Source organism: Planococcus citri, chromosome 3 (assembly GCF_950023065.1).
Source record: "Planococcus citri chromosome 3, ihPlaCitr1.1, whole genome shotgun sequence".
NCBI lineage: Eukaryota > Metazoa > Arthropoda > Insecta > Hemiptera > Pseudococcidae > Planococcus > Planococcus citri.
In genome coordinates, this window is record NC_088679.1 from 83,412,403 (window position 1) to 83,430,964 (window position 18,562).

An 18,562-nucleotide genomic window follows, 5' to 3' on the forward strand; every position below is an offset into this window, starting at 1 on the left:
GGAGCACGAGAACTCGAGGATGCAGTGCGATTCCCCATTCCCCATTCCCCATTCCCCAACGTAGGTAGTACATATGCATGTAGGTACTAGGTACCTTACCTACCTATACCTATGTAGGTATTTGCAGAAGAGTTATACCTACTCTTACTCGGAGACGTGATAAAGTATAACTGTTTCTGTTCCGCCAGATTTTCCCAACTTTTTACACCAGACCTCCCTCCCCACTTTCCTCCGGTATTTTTCACGCTAATTGGTCAGATGTGCCGGTTCGAACAAATTTTCGAATAATTTTAAATGCTCAAAAACGATGCTTTTTACCTGACAAAATTTGAATCATTGTTCTATCGCAAGGTTGGTAATGAAATCCAAAATCAAAAATTCGCAATTTTTTCGTGCCATTTTTCATGTTTTTTCCCCAGTCTTTTGACATTCCCATTTTTTGATTTTTCTCACGTTTTGAGAAGCTGGGTTCTAAAAAAAAAAAAAAAAGGATTTCTCACGAAAACCAACAACTTTGGAAGGAATAACTACGAGAGTGAAAAAAAAATTGTAACAAATTTTTTCTCATTTTGTCTCAAGCGAGCCACGGCCACCCGATACCTAATCAAAAATTTAATCAACGTAGGTACTACGTACCTATACTTTATTCCTTCCCTCTTCACTCACTCTGTCCCACCAACCATCCACCTCGGTCGTAAGTTACGAGTAGAGTAGGAGTAGATGTACGGATGTACGAGTGTACGAGTGTACGAGTGTACGAGTGTACGAGTGTACTCGTATGAGGAATGTTGCTGCGGGGCGGCGTGTTATAATCTTTTCGAAAAACAAAACAAACGAATAACTTTTACCAGTTGATATGACAATTCGATAAACTCGACGTACGAGTATATTAGTAGGTACATTGTACATACGACTCGTACGAGTATATTCGTTCGTAATACAAAAGAGCGCGTATTCACCTAGATTTGGCGCGGTAATAGGGTCAAAATAATATGTTTACTTCGTAGTTACATAAATCAAAATAATACCACCATTATTCAGCTCGTAATATACAAGTCTGATAACGTCGGGTTAGGCCATACATTACCCTACAACCAGTAAACTACATGTACCTACGTGTAATGTGAATGTACCATACACGAGTAGATATAGGTAGGTAGGTAATACGAGCCGAGGTACACATGTGTAGGTAACTAGGTATACGAAAAACCGTGAAAGTTCTCCCCAGAATATGCGGAAAAAAAAAAAAATGCAAATAAGCGACGACCTAGCGAGTAAAAATTACAACCGATGTTCGAAAAAAATACATTATCAAAATGTACCTACTAAACGTAGATAAGTACGTGTACGTTATTGCCAGTTGCCAGTTTTATCGGATACTCCGACTTTATTAGACCGAAGTATAGGTATTGGAAAAATGATGGCATTTAGGTATGTACATATGTACTCGTACTTATTATAGCCAGTTGCGAGTTCTGCCTTCCTGTCCTCCCCTCGCCCCGTTATTGGAATTATACATCGGTTCTTATACAGATGCGAAAATAAAACATAAATACTACGAAAGAGAAAGCTACTCGTACTCGTACTCGTACTCGTATTCTTTCGCAGCATCGCAGATCGTCGTTAATTCTGCGCTGAAAAAAATTACCATATTAATTGACCTGGCGGCTGTATTAAATCGTAGAGAATAATATGTCTTTTTGCCAATATTTACGCCACGCCACGCCGCCGTTTAAATCGCCCCTCTGGTCTCGTCTGCGCTGCGAGCTTACGCTTACCTATACCTACTCGTATACGTACGAGTATAAGCCCTACTCGTAGCTCTCGACAAAACCGATGCCGACGACGACGCTGTCGATGTCGGTGGAAATTCATTTACAAAATTGAATCTTACGTAGACGTACGGTACGAGTATACGACTATACGAGTATACGTATATTGTATTTGTTGGTATTGGTAAACTACTCGTAGTACGCTCTCAGCGGTACTGCTCGCTGCGCTGAATGTTTCAACGAATGGATAAAACTAAGTTGTATTTTTTTTCTTTCTTTTTTTTCCTTTTTTTTCGTAAATTGTAAGCGCGGTTAGGTGGGTTGTAGTTTAAGCTTAATTTATGACCGGAAAATTGATGCTTTTAGGAGAGACGTGAATTAAAGCTTGGCCGTCCGACGCTATTGACTTAAACCATTAAATCGAGCGAAAAGGAATTGTAAATTTATTTATTTCTACTCGACTTTTCTCCAATTTATTTAAATGCATCAAACGTTCTCGAATAAAATGGAAAAATCGCTTTTTAAAGAATTAATTTACCAAACAATTCGAGTAAAATTTCAAACTCATTTACAATGTCCGCGTAAATTCCTATATATACTTTTCTCGTAGCACCTCCTTTTCGCCGCGTGCTGGCTCTTGCGCTCTCTCTCTCTGTTCGCTTTTTCGTATCTACCGTATCTACGAGTACAATACGAGTAGACGCGTTTAAATACCCGTAGTAGATGAAAACTGATAATTTTTCGCTTAACGAGTTAACATATGGAGGAGACTTTTTTGCTTCTTATCTTTTCTGTCGCATTTTTTCTCTTTTTTCGTTTTTTTCCCGCCGCGCCGCGCCGCGCCGCGCCGCGCCGCCCAACTCATCACCCCCTATATCAACTCGTAATTGAAAATCTCTACTTGAAAACTAACGTTGTACGAGTTATTTTTCTGCGGAGCGGGGAGGAGGGGGAGGGGGCGAGAGAGTAATTATAATTTATAATACTAGTAAACGCTGCGCATCTTCAGCGGGGCGTTCGAGTATCTCAAAAAACTTGGGGAAAAAACCTGGAAAAGAGATTCGTAATGGATTAGCGAAGGGTCTTTAAATAGGTACTGCCGAATTCGCGATTTGGGATATTTCAAATCTCTCTTCGGTGCGAGCAATTTATCTGGGTCCCAAATATCCCTACTGTGTACTCTTTTCAGATTCTTCTAACGCGTCAATTTTTCAGTCAAAGAAACGCTCGAATCGAAATTTTGGTACGCGTATAAATCCCTTTTAAACGACCCCGCGAAGATGAAATTTTTCTCCGAGGTTCGACGTTTACGTACGAGTATAGTTTGGTACCTAATTACCAATACCTACCTATGTTTTAGTTTTTGGCCCGTACAAGTCAACGCGATTCTCAAAATGTCTAAAAATTAGCGAAATACATCTACGTTCAAAAAATTCTTAGGGCACGAAATTCCCCTCCTTCTCAAAAAAAGTTTCAAATCTTCACGAAATCTTGGGAACGCTCGACCGCTCCTCGCCTTAGTTTTTTAGGGAGGGAGCGGAAGGGTGGAGGGGTCTTGACGCGGATGGTAAACTTCGAACCTTCGAAATATTAAGGGTCGTCTTAACACCGATGACGTTTGAAAAAAATTCACCCATCTCCTCCGCCTCTTCTAGAAATTTGAAATTTCGCGTACTACCGCGGATGTTTGAAAGATTAAGAAAATTGCGACAAATGGTTTGAAAAATCCGAGAAAACGCGAAGAAAATCATTTCTTCGAAAAACTAAGCTTTCTCGAATTTCTCGGTGATGACTATAGTCAAAAGCTTTCAACTTTTACTCATAGCTAACCAACATAATGAGCGATCTATAGGTAGGGTATGTAATGTACATAATACATACAGCTAGTATGTACGTCTACGTAGTAGAAAGTGACCGTGAAAATTTTTCAAAATTCGTCAACTTGTGCGCTAGAATTCTTCCGTATAGGTACAACCTTTTCATCTCCGATCCTTCGAGTATCGTTGGATCCCGCCTCCCCTACGCGCAACTCCAAAAATCGAAAAAATGCGATAAATGCGATTTTTAAAATCTATATAGGTAAACGTTGTACGTGTTCCAAACTTTTTCAATTTCTGACTGAAAATTCCTACGCTTAAGTAACCCCGATTTCGAGAAAAACCTATTTTCTAACCCGCAAAAAAAATTTGGATGGAAAGATTCCCTCGATTCAATTTTTCTATTCGAGAAGCTCCTGATAGGAAGACCACTAGGTATGCTCTAAAGACAAAAATTGAAAACTGTCGAAGAAATGTTCTTATTTTTTCATAATAGGTACACGCGATATTGGTGGGAAAAAAACACCCGAGGGAAGTAGAAAAGCAATCGAGTATTTTGTTAATTGTGTACTTACGTAAATCGGTTTGTTTCATCGCCGCATTTATTATGAAAAATATCTTACAATGCGAGAATCGAACTGGAATTTTACGTATTTCGTGCATTTGCTTCACTCGCTTCGCTCGTTCAGCAATCAGATGCACTCGATACGTAATGATTCCAGTTCGACTCTTGTATAGTATGTAATATACTCGTATGTACTATTTTCGACTTGGCGAGTGGGAGGCTTCACGCGGACGAATCGAAATTACTTAAAAAATGAGGATTAACAAGACGAATTCTGTCGCGTGAATAACTTATACGAGTAACTTTTGCAAGATACTCGCATTCGACCGACTTACTTTCATTTTATTAAGCTTGTTTCATTTTCGGAGGGCTTTTGGGGATCGAGAAAGTTTTGATTTTTTTCAACTTACCTACGGGTGCTTCGCATAAAAAAGCTAACATCGTTTAGAGGGCCGAGAGAGGTTTTCTTCTTATTTAAAAGAGAAATTACTCGGAAGATCTTCTAAGTAACTTCTCTTTTCAAGGAAAAAACTTGGTCGAGACTCGAAAAAAAAAATTATACGCTTCGACTTGCATTTGTTTTCCAACTTTGGAAGCCTCTAAGAACACCAATTTCGATCGGGGATCCGAAGGAATATGTTTTTGCGAAGGGAATCTCAAAAAATCTCAAAAAAAAAATTGTTTTCAACTCGGATTTTTTATTTAGGTTTTCGTCATTTTTTCAAACTTTAGGGAGCTCCGCATAAGCAGCTATAACCTTAACATTTTTTGGAGACGGAAAAAAGTTTTTTCTCGAAAAAGGGGAATGATTACGAGAGGAAATTTTGACGCGATAAATGTGAAATTTTTGAGGAAACTGAAACCTTTTATTGTTCGACTTATTTTTAACTTATTTAAGGGAAATATTCCAACTCGTTGATATTCATGTTTCACAAAATTCCAAAATCACCCCCCAAGACACATTTTTTTCAACTTTTCAGCACGCCGCATCAAAGCAAAAATTTCGAAAGAAGTACATACAGTACATGATGTTTGGGGGTCAAAAATACATCCAAAAAACATGTTTATAAAATTGTACCTCGCAATCTTGATTGTTAATAGGCATAAAAAAATGAAAAAAACACCGTCTTGAGGGGTAAATATGAGGGGAGGGGGTTGAAAATCTTTGCGGGGATACCTACTAAGAATATATGTAACTTCCAGAAAAATTTTAAAAATCGGTTAAAATGGGACTGAGAAAAGTGTTATTGAAATTTCAGAAAAGGGGGGGGGTCCTCAAAAAGAAGAAGGGGTGTGGATCTGAAATTTTTCACGCGCAAGTTTCTCAATCGTACCCATCTTCAATGCTGATATCAACTCGAACGCTTTCGGGGACCATTTCACCCCCCTTACGCGCCTATATTCTTTGAGTATATTGTATTTTTCAGGAAACTCCCTTTTTTTGAATGGTTGTGGTTCCACCCCCCCCTCCTCTTGAACATACAAGGAAAGTTGATACATCGTTAGATCGGGAATTTGACGTAGATTCTTTTATCTAACCACATACTTTTCGCTAAAATGCAATGCGGGGGAGAAAATGGCGAAAAACTGTGCTAAGGAGCACAAATGTGGGTCGGGGGGGGAGAAGCACCACGCGGATTTAGGGTGGGTTTTAGTATGTCATTTAGGACACCATCCTGAGCATTTCGGCGCAAAAAAATAATTTCCCCCAATTTATCGCGCTAGTCGACATATTACGCGATAATATAAGCAAAATTTGACATTTCTCCCCTCCCCACACCTCACCACCCCCTACCAAAAAAATAAGTCCAGATTGGAACTCTACGTCCTCGAAAGAAAACATATCAATCGACATATTACACATCGATGAGGGTCAAATCCCAATTATCGCCATTTTAGGGGGGGGGTGTGGTCAGGGCCCACTGTGAGGGTGGATTGAATTGAGGCCAACACTACAAAAGGGATCTGGGGCACCTATACAAATGATTCCCAGTTGAAATTTTCCAAAAAAACGATTTTTGTTTTTTTTCAAACTTATGCATACGAGTAAGTATCAAAATTTACCTTTTTGTTTTTTTTTTTTTTGAGAATTACCCACGTACACGTATATAAAGATAAACGTGTATCGTGTGTACGTAAAGGTATTCTATTTCTATATTACACGATGACGAGAACATGCTGCAAGATGAGAAGGTCTCGTTACAGAATTAGCCCATCGGGAGCTAGCCCGAGTAAATGTGGTACTCGTACGTCTCGTCTATCAGGAGATTTTCTAACACTAATTATGTAGGTAGAGGTACCCACCACGCATCGAGTGATAAATTAATTAAAAGTTGGACTTTCCAGTTACATATGTAGGTAGAGGTACGTACAGATACGCGTAAGTAAGCTACCTAATTGGGAGTGGTTTTCGAATACGAAACGACACGATGTAGGTATGTTGAATTTGAATTCACAAATAAAGTATCAACTTACTGTAGGTGAATAAGGAATGGTGTAGAATAGATATATACGTAGGTATGTATTTTTATTGATTTTTTTTTATTTTTATGATTTTTATTATTTTTTTTTTGAAGAGATGTCAGTAGAGAGGTGGTTTTAAAAGTTACATCTGGACTCGGCGTAATTCAATTTTACTACATACAAATACCTACCTATAAGTAGCAGCATCTCAAGCGGCGAATTAAAGGTGCCGCGGTATTTCGAGTTTTCTAAACTAGTCCAAAATTTGTATAAACAGATGAAAAAATCAAACAGCCAGAGAAAACGTGGTCGTGATCATTTTCAAGGGCTAATTTCAATATTGACAGAGAAAATGGTATTTTTTCGGGATCTTAAATCATAAAAAAATGTACAAAATGCCAAAAAAATTCATTCGCACGTTTCAAAAACCTACACATCGTACCACCATCTCACCCCCCTCCCCCCCACCGCGCGCCGGCCCGATAAAACAGCGTAGGTATATTTCAATCAACAATTAGGGATGAAATCAAAACTCGAGTAACGTCGCGTCGTAACGGTAAATATGTACGTATAAACAAAATAAACGTTCGACCACATCGATTGCGATGAGAAAACTGTAGAAAACTTCGGATCATTTACACCGTGCGAGAACTCGAAATGAATTCGAAAATTATTATCTTCGTCGTTTATACGAGTAGGTATACCTAGTTTTTAATCGAATTGGCTCGACAACCGAAAAATAAAATTATTACGAAATACGCCTCGCGTCGTTGACTAGTTGTCGTCGTGTCGGAAAAGAGAGAAAAAGCGCGCGAAATCATCAAGTGGTAACAACCCCCCGCTCTTCTCGTCATCGTCCCAAATGAGATTTCCACTCGTGTTCTGGTCTAAAAATGAAATTAAAACGAGAGTGAAGTTAAAAGCGTGAATGAGAGAGAGAGAGAGTGTGAGAGAGAAAAAAGAGGGAAAAAAGAAGGAAAGCACCTAAAAGATTTACCGCGTTTTGTGTCGAATAAAAACCCGAAAATAACAAACGTTTAACCGAACCGTTAAGAGAGTACCTAGGTAGTTTCGTGTTTGTAAGAGCAAAGTCGTACAAACGAATGAACGAAAAACACGTAGTGTGAGAAAAAAAAAGGGAAACGAAATTAAAAACAAAAATGCTCGAAATACACAAAACTCGATTGAAAAATAAAAAAATAAAAAAAAAAAATAAAATAAAAAAAATCTGAAAAACACCAAACGTTTAGGAATAATTTTTTAAAAACACTTTGGCCAACGAAAATTCTATGATAAAATTAAAATAAATGGAAAATTTTTTCGTATACTAATGGTGTTTTTAGTAAATTGAAAAAAAAAAAAAAAAGGAAAAGGAAAAAAGGGGAAAAAAGGAAACCCCGAAATAAAGTATTTTTAAAATTACTCGAGACACGGAGGGGTAAAAATATATACGAGCAGACAAAAGTAAACTAACGTTGGTAAAGTCTCGACGTCTGTTCTACTCGTACGTACGACAACATTATTCTTTATTAAAGAGAAAAGGAGAGGAAATGCTTAACAATCGGCTTTAAAATTCCGCTAACCCGAACGAATTTACGTTTTCATTTCGATATTACGATACGTACGAGTATAACGGTTTTTTAAAAAGCTTAAAAAAATTTTCCGCTTTTTTGCGCGCCCTCCGTCTGCGTCTGCCTTAATGTTGGCGGAGAGCGAAATACGAGTACTCGAACGTCTACGTATACGTGCGAAAAAGCTGGAAAAAATTTATTAGCCGACTTTTTCGCGCAATCTGTGATTTACACGAGAACATACGCGTAGCTCGTACTCGTATGTGTGTGTGTGTGTGTGTGTGTGTGTGTAAAACGTAAGTGGAATAAATTTTGAAAAATTATCGCGTAAGTGGTTCGAGAGTGCGAAGAGAAAGACAGAAACACGGAACACGAAACACAGGCCGAGACCTTTTTCCCCGGAGCGGAGCTGTGAGCCGTTTCAACGAAGCGACGCGATGAGTTCTCGACGTAAAATGATACTCGCATCGTACTCTTACGCTTACGAGTACGTCTACGTACATTACATAGGTATATATAGGTAGGTAGTAGGTCTAGGTACATACTCGTAAATAAATATGTACCTACGGTTTTGTTTTGTTTGTTTTTTGAAGAGATGTCGACGACGCGACGCGACGCGACGCGAGGTATAAGTGGATTGTTTTCGTTATAAGTACCTACGAGTAGATATTATTATTTTTCATTATTTCGCCGTTTAATTTACTTACGTAGACGTAGACACTAGAAAGGTACAAGTATTTCAATCTCATCGCGTTGAAAACGACACGCTGACGCCTCGCCTTTACTTCGCAGGTACGATAAATCGTTTAGGTACCTCTACCTAGCCACTTAATTTATGAAAATTCAATTTTTAATGACCCGTGGCGGTGGCGGTGGCGCTGAAATCCTCCGTTCATTAGGTACCTACGAGTATAACACCTTTCGGCGGTGCGGCGCGGCCGCGGCGCTGTCGAAAAATGTGAAAATTTTAACGCCAAATCTTAGCCCGACTAACTTTTTCGGGCTAAAAAGTTGTTGCCAGTTGAGTTTGTAAAACGCGCCGCGCCGCGCCATCGCCACGCCACCAAAATGAAAACCAATTTTAAAAGTTTAAAGTCTAAAACTCATTTTAAACTCGTAACTCGCTGAAGAAAAAATTACGTATCTCAAGAGAAGCCAAAGCGCCGCGGCGACGAAGAGAAAAATGGTCATTTATCCTGTATTACGAGACGTAATTTTAATTACCAAGGTGGTTTTTTCTTTTACTTTGTTGTTAGGCACCTACGAGTACGACGAGTATATTGTTTTGGTTGCGAAAAGATGGAGGAAAAAACCATCGAGCATAACGAACCGATTGATTAGGCCAATTTGCGTAAATTTTAACGTCGTAATTCGCTTCCAGATGTACCTACAGGGTGCCCAGAAATATCGAGTAGCCCTAAAAAAGTTTTCTACTAAAATACTTGGGTTGGTCACAGTGAATGATACGAGTAATAATGATACATAGCACATGATTGGTTGTTGGACTGGAGAGATAACATTCCACCAATCATACGCATCTATTTAACCGTTCACGTTGCCAATCTATATTTTTAATGAAAAACTTCCTTAGGGGTGCTCGATATTTCTGGGCACACTGTACTAGGTACCTACCTACCTACCTACCTACCTGCTAGATACAGGGTGGACAGAAATATCGGGTACCCCTAAGAAAGTTTTTCATTGAAAATATAGGTTGGCAACTTGAAATAGATGCATATGATTGGTGAAATGTTATCTCTCCAGTCTAACAACCAATCATGTGCTATTATTATTATCATTCACTGTGACCAACCGAAGTATTTAGCAGAAAACTTTTTTAGGGGTACCCGATATTTCTGTCCACCCTGTAGGTACTGATCTCATCCTGTTTATACTTACGCATTACTCGTATTATTATCTGTTCATTTTTTCTTTTTGTTTACGTACTTTATACTTTGTTATTATTGTGTAGTAGTTACAGCAATGTGATTCTCTAGTTACGGTTAGTTTTGTGGTAGCCACCCCCGCTCGCGACTCGGCGCATACGGGTTCTTGTTATTTCAAATTGTATTTCAAAGAATTAAAACAAATATACTACTACTACTATGTACTATCTCTATTTCTACAGGGTGCCCAGAAATATCGTGAACCCCGAAGAAAGTTTTTCATTACCAATATAGGTTGGCAACGTGAACGGTTAAATACTCGTAGATGCGAATGATTGGTGGAATGTTATCACTTCAGTCCAACAACCAATCATGTACCTTCTTCTTCTTCTTCTCGTGTCCGGGACATTCGGATCTCTTTAAATTCTCCCCTTCCATCTCTGCACCAGGCCCTCTGTGCGATTGTTCATTTCTCCCCACAACTCCTCTCTAGTGTATGCAGTGCCTGTGCCACATACGAGGAGGTGGTCGTCAGTTTGTTTTTGTCCGCAATCCGGACACTTCACATCGTCCTGAATGCCCCATCTAGTAAGGTTTACTGCTGTCCGGGCGCATCCGGCTCGGATCCGGTTCAGTGTGAGCCACTCTACATATGGCAATTCGTGTCCATTTGCCAGGTTCTCGTAACATGTAGTCTTTTCCAGGTCCGACCATCTTTTCTCTCTCTCCTCCACTGGATCCACTTTCATCTCATGGGTCTCCTTCATGAAACTCCTCCTTGACTTCAGCCTTGGGGTCACCTCCTTCTGGTTGAACATGACATGGCGGGGGTCTTGTTCTTTTTTTGTCCTCTCTACATCCGCAGCCACACACCGTCTTATCCCAGGGGGTGCAATGCCACATATTCTTGGTAGGTGTTTGACACTGGTTGGTCTTAGGCAGCCAGACACAATTCTCATGGTGTTGTTGAGAGCAACGTCAATCTTCTTAACATGTGCTGATCGCCCCCAGGCAGCACATCCATACTCTGCTGTAGAGTAACACAGTGCCATGGCTGTTGTCCTCAGTGTCTTTGGCTTTGCTCCCCATCTAGTTGATACCAGTTTCCTCAGTAGGTTGTTTCTTGCTTCCACCTTCATTTTTGTGTTCTCACAGTGTCTCTTATATGTGAGGGTTCGATCTAGTGTGATGCCTAGGTACTTGGGATTTTCACAGTTTTCTAGCTGCACTCCTCCCCACACCAGCTTCAATGTACATTTTGCCTTTGCATTTTTCAGGTGGAAGCTACACACTTGAGTTTTGGATGGGTTTGGTCTGAGGGCATTATCCACATAGTAAGTCTGCAGTTTGTTTAGGGTTTCCTGCAACATTTCTTGTACCTCTATATGTGTATCCCCCTGAGCTGTTGCTGCTAGGTCATCTGCATACAGGAAGTGTCTAGTCTGGTCTCCGATTGGCTGGTCATTTGTGTATATGTTGAAAAGAATTGGGGCAAGAACACTCCCCTGTGGCAGTCCATTTTTTTGCCTTCTCCATCTACTGGACTTTCCCATGTGGGTTACATAGAACATCCTGTTACTGAGCATAGATTTAATAATGGTGGTAAAATTGTGGTCCTGGGTGATGTCATATACTTTCTTGCACAGTAGGTGGTGGTTCACAGTATCATATGCAGCAGTTAGATCAACAAACACTGCACCAGTGATTTTTTTCTTCTCAAAACCATCTTCAATGTGTTGTATGAGGTTGGTGGCCTGGCTTGTACAGCTTTTCCCCTGGCGAAAGCCAGCTTGTTGAGGGATAAGTCTGCCATCAATTGTGTCCTGTACTCTATTAAGAAGCAGTCGCTCGAATAACTTATAGCAGTGGCACAGGAGTGAGATGGGTCTGTAGCTTTTCCTATCATCAGGGTCTTTCCCAGGTTTAAGAATTGCTACTACCTTTGACTTCTGCCAGAGCTTCGGCATCCTCGCAGTCTTTGCCACATTATTGAAAAGGTCAGTCAGCCACTTGACACCTATTGGCCCAATTCTCTTAATCTGCTCACTGTGTATGCCATCTAATCCAGCTGCCTTGCCATTTTTGAGTGACTTGATCACACCTGTGACTTCTTGGATGGCGAAGGGGGTGCTCAGGTGGTTCTTTTCTTCACTTTCAGTTCTCTTCCACCTACTCTTCTGGATTTTGATCGGAGGTTTCCCATTTTCAACCAGCTGGCTAGCTATTTCATTTGGTGTAACCTTGGGGATGGATGGGCAACTTGTTTTCTCTCCATTGAGGCGTTTGATGAGTTTCCAGGCCTTGGAGCTGTCCTTGGTCAGGTCCAGCCCCTCCATGAGTTCGATCCATTTCTTGCTCCTACCATCAGCCAGCAGTGCCATCAGCTCCTCTCCTTTTTCTATGGTTGATTCAGCAAACGGGGCCTGGCTGAAGCAACTTTGGTACTCCTCCAGTAGTTCCTTTGTCTGGCCATTTAGCCCTGGGACATATTTTACCCTACAGCCTCTCGGAATAGTCCTTCTCGACACTGACTGCAGCATGTCAACAAAATCTCCATAGTTCTCTGGGACTGGTTCAATCGTCTTAATTTCTTCTTCAACACAGTTTTTGAAGCACACCCAATCTGCTTTTTTGAAATTGAATCGTCTGCGGAAGGGTACAGTTGTTGGATTGATTGCTGCCTCCACAGCTACTAGGAGAGGTCTATGTTGGGTGCGTGGGATGGGCTGCAGTACCTTCTTCTTTGCTAGGTTGCTGATTCTAGATGAGGTGAAGATCAGGTCAGGATTATAGCCTCTCTTCCATCTCTTACTCTGGAAGGATGATGGTAATTTGGCATCGTGTATCAGTGTGAGGTTGGAGTTGTCTGCCCATTCTTCAACTGCCTCACCGCTATTGTCTGTCTCCAGATATCCCCACTCACTACTATGGCTATTGAAATCTCCAACAATGATAGCTGCCTTTGCTTCATTCCAGTTTGGAAGTTTTTGGAATGAGAATATGTTTCCAGGAGGGTTATACACTGATGTTACTGTGCAGTGCTCCAATTCGATCGTAATAATTTCCACAGTGTCTTCTCCGCTTGTCTCACTGGAGTGTACTTCAATTTCCTTACGGGTGTAGATGGCGCTTCCGTGTTTGTTGTGAGGGATTGCTGCCACAGCCTTCATACCTTCTATCCATGGCAGTTTCCTCTCAGATGGGATGTGAGTCTCCTGGATGCAGATAACATCACATTTGGTCTCCTCACATATTTCAGCCAGGATCGTTGCCTTTGATTGAGTGAAACCCTCGATGTTGATGGTCACCGCTGTCAAGGGTGGCCCTGAAAAGGGCCGTTTTTCCGATGTCCCGGTTGTGGCAGGATCAGTACACGCAAGTCTAAATTCTCTATGAAATCTTCTTAGTTCATCCATCTTCTTTATCCTATGCGCGCTCCAGGGGCACCAACGTGGAGGTTCCTGCCTTGCCCCCATCATGTACCTAGTACCTACTATCATTATTACTCGTATCATTCGCTGCGAGTGTGACCAACCGAAATATTTGGCAGAAAACTTTTTTAGGATTACTGATTAAGGGTTCACGATATTTCTGGGCACCCTGTATGTACTCGTACGTATAGTAGGTCTAGCTACCTAGACGTATACGCGAACCATGTTTTACTACAAAGTTGTAAAAGAATTTGATTAAATAGTCCGTTCTTATTCGCGTAGAATTTCCAAAACGTAAATTTTTACGAGTTATTTTTGCACAGTTGTTGTATAATATAAGCTGTAGTTCGCTCATTCAAATAATTTCGAGTACGTACTCGTTTATTTTTATTTTTTTCCGGCGCGGCGCGGCGTACTAACCAACGACCAACGAATTCGTCGGAAATGGAAAAATTTTACATGATAAATTTTTTCAACGGTCGCGGTCGCAGTTTTCGAAAAAAAAAAAAAAATCGTTTTCTTACATGTTTTCGATCCGTTTCGAATTATCGAAGGAAAAATTTGAAATTTTATCATTTTTTTTTTTTACAACGATACGACGAATTTGTCTGTTCATGGTAAGTAAGTATTTCTACTTACTATGTGTACAGTTCGTTAACAGTCGTATTTATACCTGTAGCAAACGAGCTGAACGAATTGAAAGAATTTTTACTGCTATGTTCACTCGTTCAGTTACGAGTACCTAGCTACCATCTATTGGTAATCGTATTCTACTCGTCGTGTCTAATCTACCTATCGTGCATTCCCATTCGCGAGATGTTTTTTGCACGCCTTAAAACCGTAGGTAATGAACTTTCGAAAACAAGTACATCTACATACGTAGTATACGAGTACGACGTAAAGTAAGTAGTTAGGTAGGTAGGTAGGTAGGTACGTGATGACGAATATTTTGCCAACATGCAGAATGCTTCCATCGCGTCGCGTCGCATCGTCGAATAGCATCGCAAAATGCTAACGTCGCGTCGTCGTTGAAAGAATACGAGTATTTGCAATAATTGACATTATTTGAACAGTATATTCGTACGAGTAGGTAGGTATAGGTTTAGGTACAGGTACCTACTCGCAAGCGAGGGCGTAAGACAGATAAAAATCTGATAGTGGCACATTTGGACGGATTTGCAGGTGGACACAGTCGAGTGCGAGTGTGCTTTTTCTGATCGGCATCTACTCGTAGTAGGTACTTAATATGTACTTATCGTTACGAGTAAAAAAAATTGACTGGTCAAAAAAAACGCCTTCAGGTAGGTACATAGGTACAAACAAGGTATCCGCCCGGAAATGTGCTCAAATTGGCATAACCCCTTTAAAACGCCATCGTGATCGCGCCAGTTCATTTCCACGCTTTACGAAGCAATTTTCAAAGGTACTCTCGTATAGTGTATTTTTGTATTTTGAAAGAATCGAAAATCGCAACTCGAGGCTCCAGAGTGGTACGAATTGATGAAATTCGCTTCGCAGGAGTCGATATTAAATACGAGTAGTTTTACTCGTACAACTGCCGGGCCCGGCCCGGCCCGGCGCGACGCGTAGAGTTTCCGCATCGTTTTTACCAAAGTTTTTCATATTTTGCAAGTCGGCAAAGGCTATCAAACGATGAGAACTGGCGCAAAGCGAAAGTCCCTACGATGTTTTTTCGCAGGCAGGAGAGCCATTTGAAAATTTTTCAAATGCCTACGACCGCGACGACGCGACGCGACGGTGGATCCGAGCCACTTTCCAACTTTAGATACCTATGTACCTACTTTTGATTTGCATTTATTGGGACTGCGTTATACCTACGTATTTTTCCCAAACTAGGTTCGGTAGCGACACGACATACAGCGGCGAAAAAAGCCACGATTTTTTCGACGGGTCATTTCATTGTCAACTCGAAACGAAAGTTCTCGCAGAATTTGCTCAAAATCCATCGACTCTTTTTTTTCTTCTGGCGATCCGCCCTATACAGGTAAAGGAATACACTAATACACCGTATATTTTCAACACGCCGCGCCGCGCCGCGCCGCGCCGCGCCGAATCGAATGCGGAAACGGAACGGTTTCAAACCATTCTGAATAGTTCTGGAGCCTCCGGCTCCGGCAGATTTTTGAAACTCCAAGTTTTCGAATTACTCGTACACGTACTACTCGTTGCTACAGCTACACGCCACACGGTGAGGTAAATTTTGCAATTTCTATCAAAGTTTTTCGAGCATGACTCTTACGCATATGCAATGCACAGTGCACACACCACAGTGTGCCTACACCCTACACCTACACCTACACCTACAATCCTACAAAGGTGTACGTTCATTATAGTACAGCGGTTAGGTAGGTAGTATGTACGAGTAGTACCTACAATGCATATTATATCGAGGCAAAAGTTGAGCTGTGTAATGTGTAATCTACCAAGCTTTTGTAATGTATGTACATATTTCTTTGCTGGGTACGAGTAGTGCATTTGACAAGACGTACGCGTATACCTAACTAGACCTACACCTACATACATCGCATCGTGTAAATTACTAGTACCTACAGCATATAGCAAATATGTAGGTATACCACCTATATCTAGTACCTACTACCTCTATACGCAATACACAATACACATACACTCGCGTTTACGCTTGTACATACGTATATGTACGTAGTTAGTAGGTAGAGGTACGTCTACGTATACATAACGTACCTACCTATGTATGTATGTCTACTCGTATGTACCAAGCATACGCCAAGTTTAAAATTCTCAACATGGCGTATACGTACATTTTACGTATTTTTTTAAAATAGCGTTCTTTCTTACGAGTACATTTACTCGGCATACGTCGTAAATTAGGTAGACTACGGAAGCACTCATTCAAAAAATGAAAAAAAAATCAAGACCGAACAAAAAAAAGAAACAGAATAACGGAGCCAATGTTTTTTTGCTTTCTTTCGTGCGCGATTAAGATGGAACAGCGATATTAGAGATCGAAAAAAAAAAAAGAAAAAAAATGAATTTTAATATTTTCAACATCAAAGTATCTACGCGTAATTGAAATCGAAGCTTCATTACGCGAAATTACAAAAACGGAGCAAAAAAAAATGTAGATGAGGAAGTTGGCCATATTGGAAATTCTAATTAACTATAACCTTCGCGTACTGTACTCGTACTATCTTTGTGCTGCGAAATTAACGGTCGAAAAAAAAATCCTTTGGATGAGGCAAAGTGGCAGATGTTTTTCTTACAACGAATGAATAAAGTTGAGCAGCGGCGAAGGAGGAGGAGGAGGAGGAGGAGGAGGAGGAGGAGGAACATAAACGCAATGCACCTAGTATGTACCTTACCTACCTAGTACCTACTTTTACATGTATAGACAGATACTCGTAGTAAGTCCAGCAAGTACACGGTTTTAGTATACCTAACCTGAATGTGCCTGTGCTGCTGTATAGTGTATAGTGCATGTACGAGTATACTTACTCGTATACGTAGTTACGTACCTATACCATAGTATAAAGCTTTGGTTATAAACGTATGTACGTATATCAAAGCTAAGTAGCTTTTAAAAGTAACGACGATGAAGGAAAGTTCAGTTCCGTACCGCAATGTTTTGGCCTACAGTACTACCTCTATCTAAATTCTAAATGTATACACGAGTATGTATACCGTATACCTAGACACCACCAGACATAGGTAGACGAGACACAGGCAGGTATACTCCGAGCGATGTAGCCTACTCTCGTGTTCGCCAAGTAGATGTCTTTGCCTATCTACTCGCGTATACCTAGACCTACGAGTAGTACCTCTACCGTCTACCTACTGTAGGTAATAGGTATACGACATACGTAGTTGTGTCTTTTGATGACAGATTCTCTTCGGTGCTCGAACGTCACACGGCTCATTATCCAAAAGAAGCTTTTACTCGTACTCGTACTCGTACTATCCACAAAGCACTCGATCTTGTTTTAATCAACTGTCTACCTAAATATTTTATTCAAATCCACTTACGAGTATACTCGTATGTACTATGTAGGCCTATACTCTGCCCTGCCGCCAAGCTGGTCTCTAGAATACTACACGTATGTAGTGTTGCCTGTGTATGGCGGATTGGATTGGCGTGGTGTGGCGGTACAGCTTGTTGGACGACGCGACGATGGTCGAGCTTTTTTAAGCGCCTGTAAAGTAGTACACCTTTCCCTATCCCTTTAAGCTGGTAAGTACTTTTTGCAGCCAGTAGGCGAGTAAGCGATTGTTCGAGATTGAAAAGTGGTTTTTTCGTAAAGAAAAGAAGCGAACACCTGTACGTTCGAGTACGTACGAGTATATTGGGTAAAATACTCGTAGTCAGGTAGATAGGTAGAGGTACGAGTAAAACGAAGAAGCAACCAAAAATTCATTCTAAGGACGGACTAGTCGTGTAGACGTGTACTGTGAGCTAACAGCATATTTTGCCAATGTACTCGAAGGATGTGGGTTTAATCGCGAAATCAATCTTACACTTTGAAAGGAGAGCAGAGCACTAGACGTACGGAAAGAGAGGCCGTGCAACCTCCCCCCCCCCCCCCGTTTTCAAATTATGTAAAAAGGCTCGCAAAGTCGCCGCGATTGTTCTGTAACAGGTGTGTCAATCGTCAAATGATTCGTCAAATTTATGAACGCGGCAACTCGAACCATAGGTATTATACAGATGTGAAAATGGTTTGCCGTTGCTGACTTTAGACGAAATTGAAGGAGATCGCTCTTGGGAAACCTAGCTCGAGGTGTTCGGTGTTCACCTCCGATTTGAACGGGAGCACGATTTTTTGGAACGAATATTATGGTTTGACCCCCCCCCCTCCCTCCCCCCACTATCGAAATTTAGGCGAGTTTTTTTCAATGCGTGTACTCGTACACGTACACGTACACGTACATATACGTGTACTAGGGTGTCCCTCAACTATAAGAGTAGTTACTTGACAAAAATTGGCCATTTCTTCTGCTCCCAACCCTCAAAGTGGAGACCTCCGCTCGGAAAATGATTCCTTATTTTTTGAAAAACTCGG

The 18,562-nt window shown here is 40.8% G+C and overlaps 1 protein-coding gene across 1 annotated transcript in view; it reads left to right on the top strand.

Moving 5' to 3' along the window:
• The window catches only part of LOC135839927 (uncharacterized), a 259,550-nt gene that overhangs the window by 184,977 nt on the left and 56,011 nt on the right, over nucleotides 1-18,562 (top strand). The gene's annotated exons all lie outside the window — the stretch shown is intronic.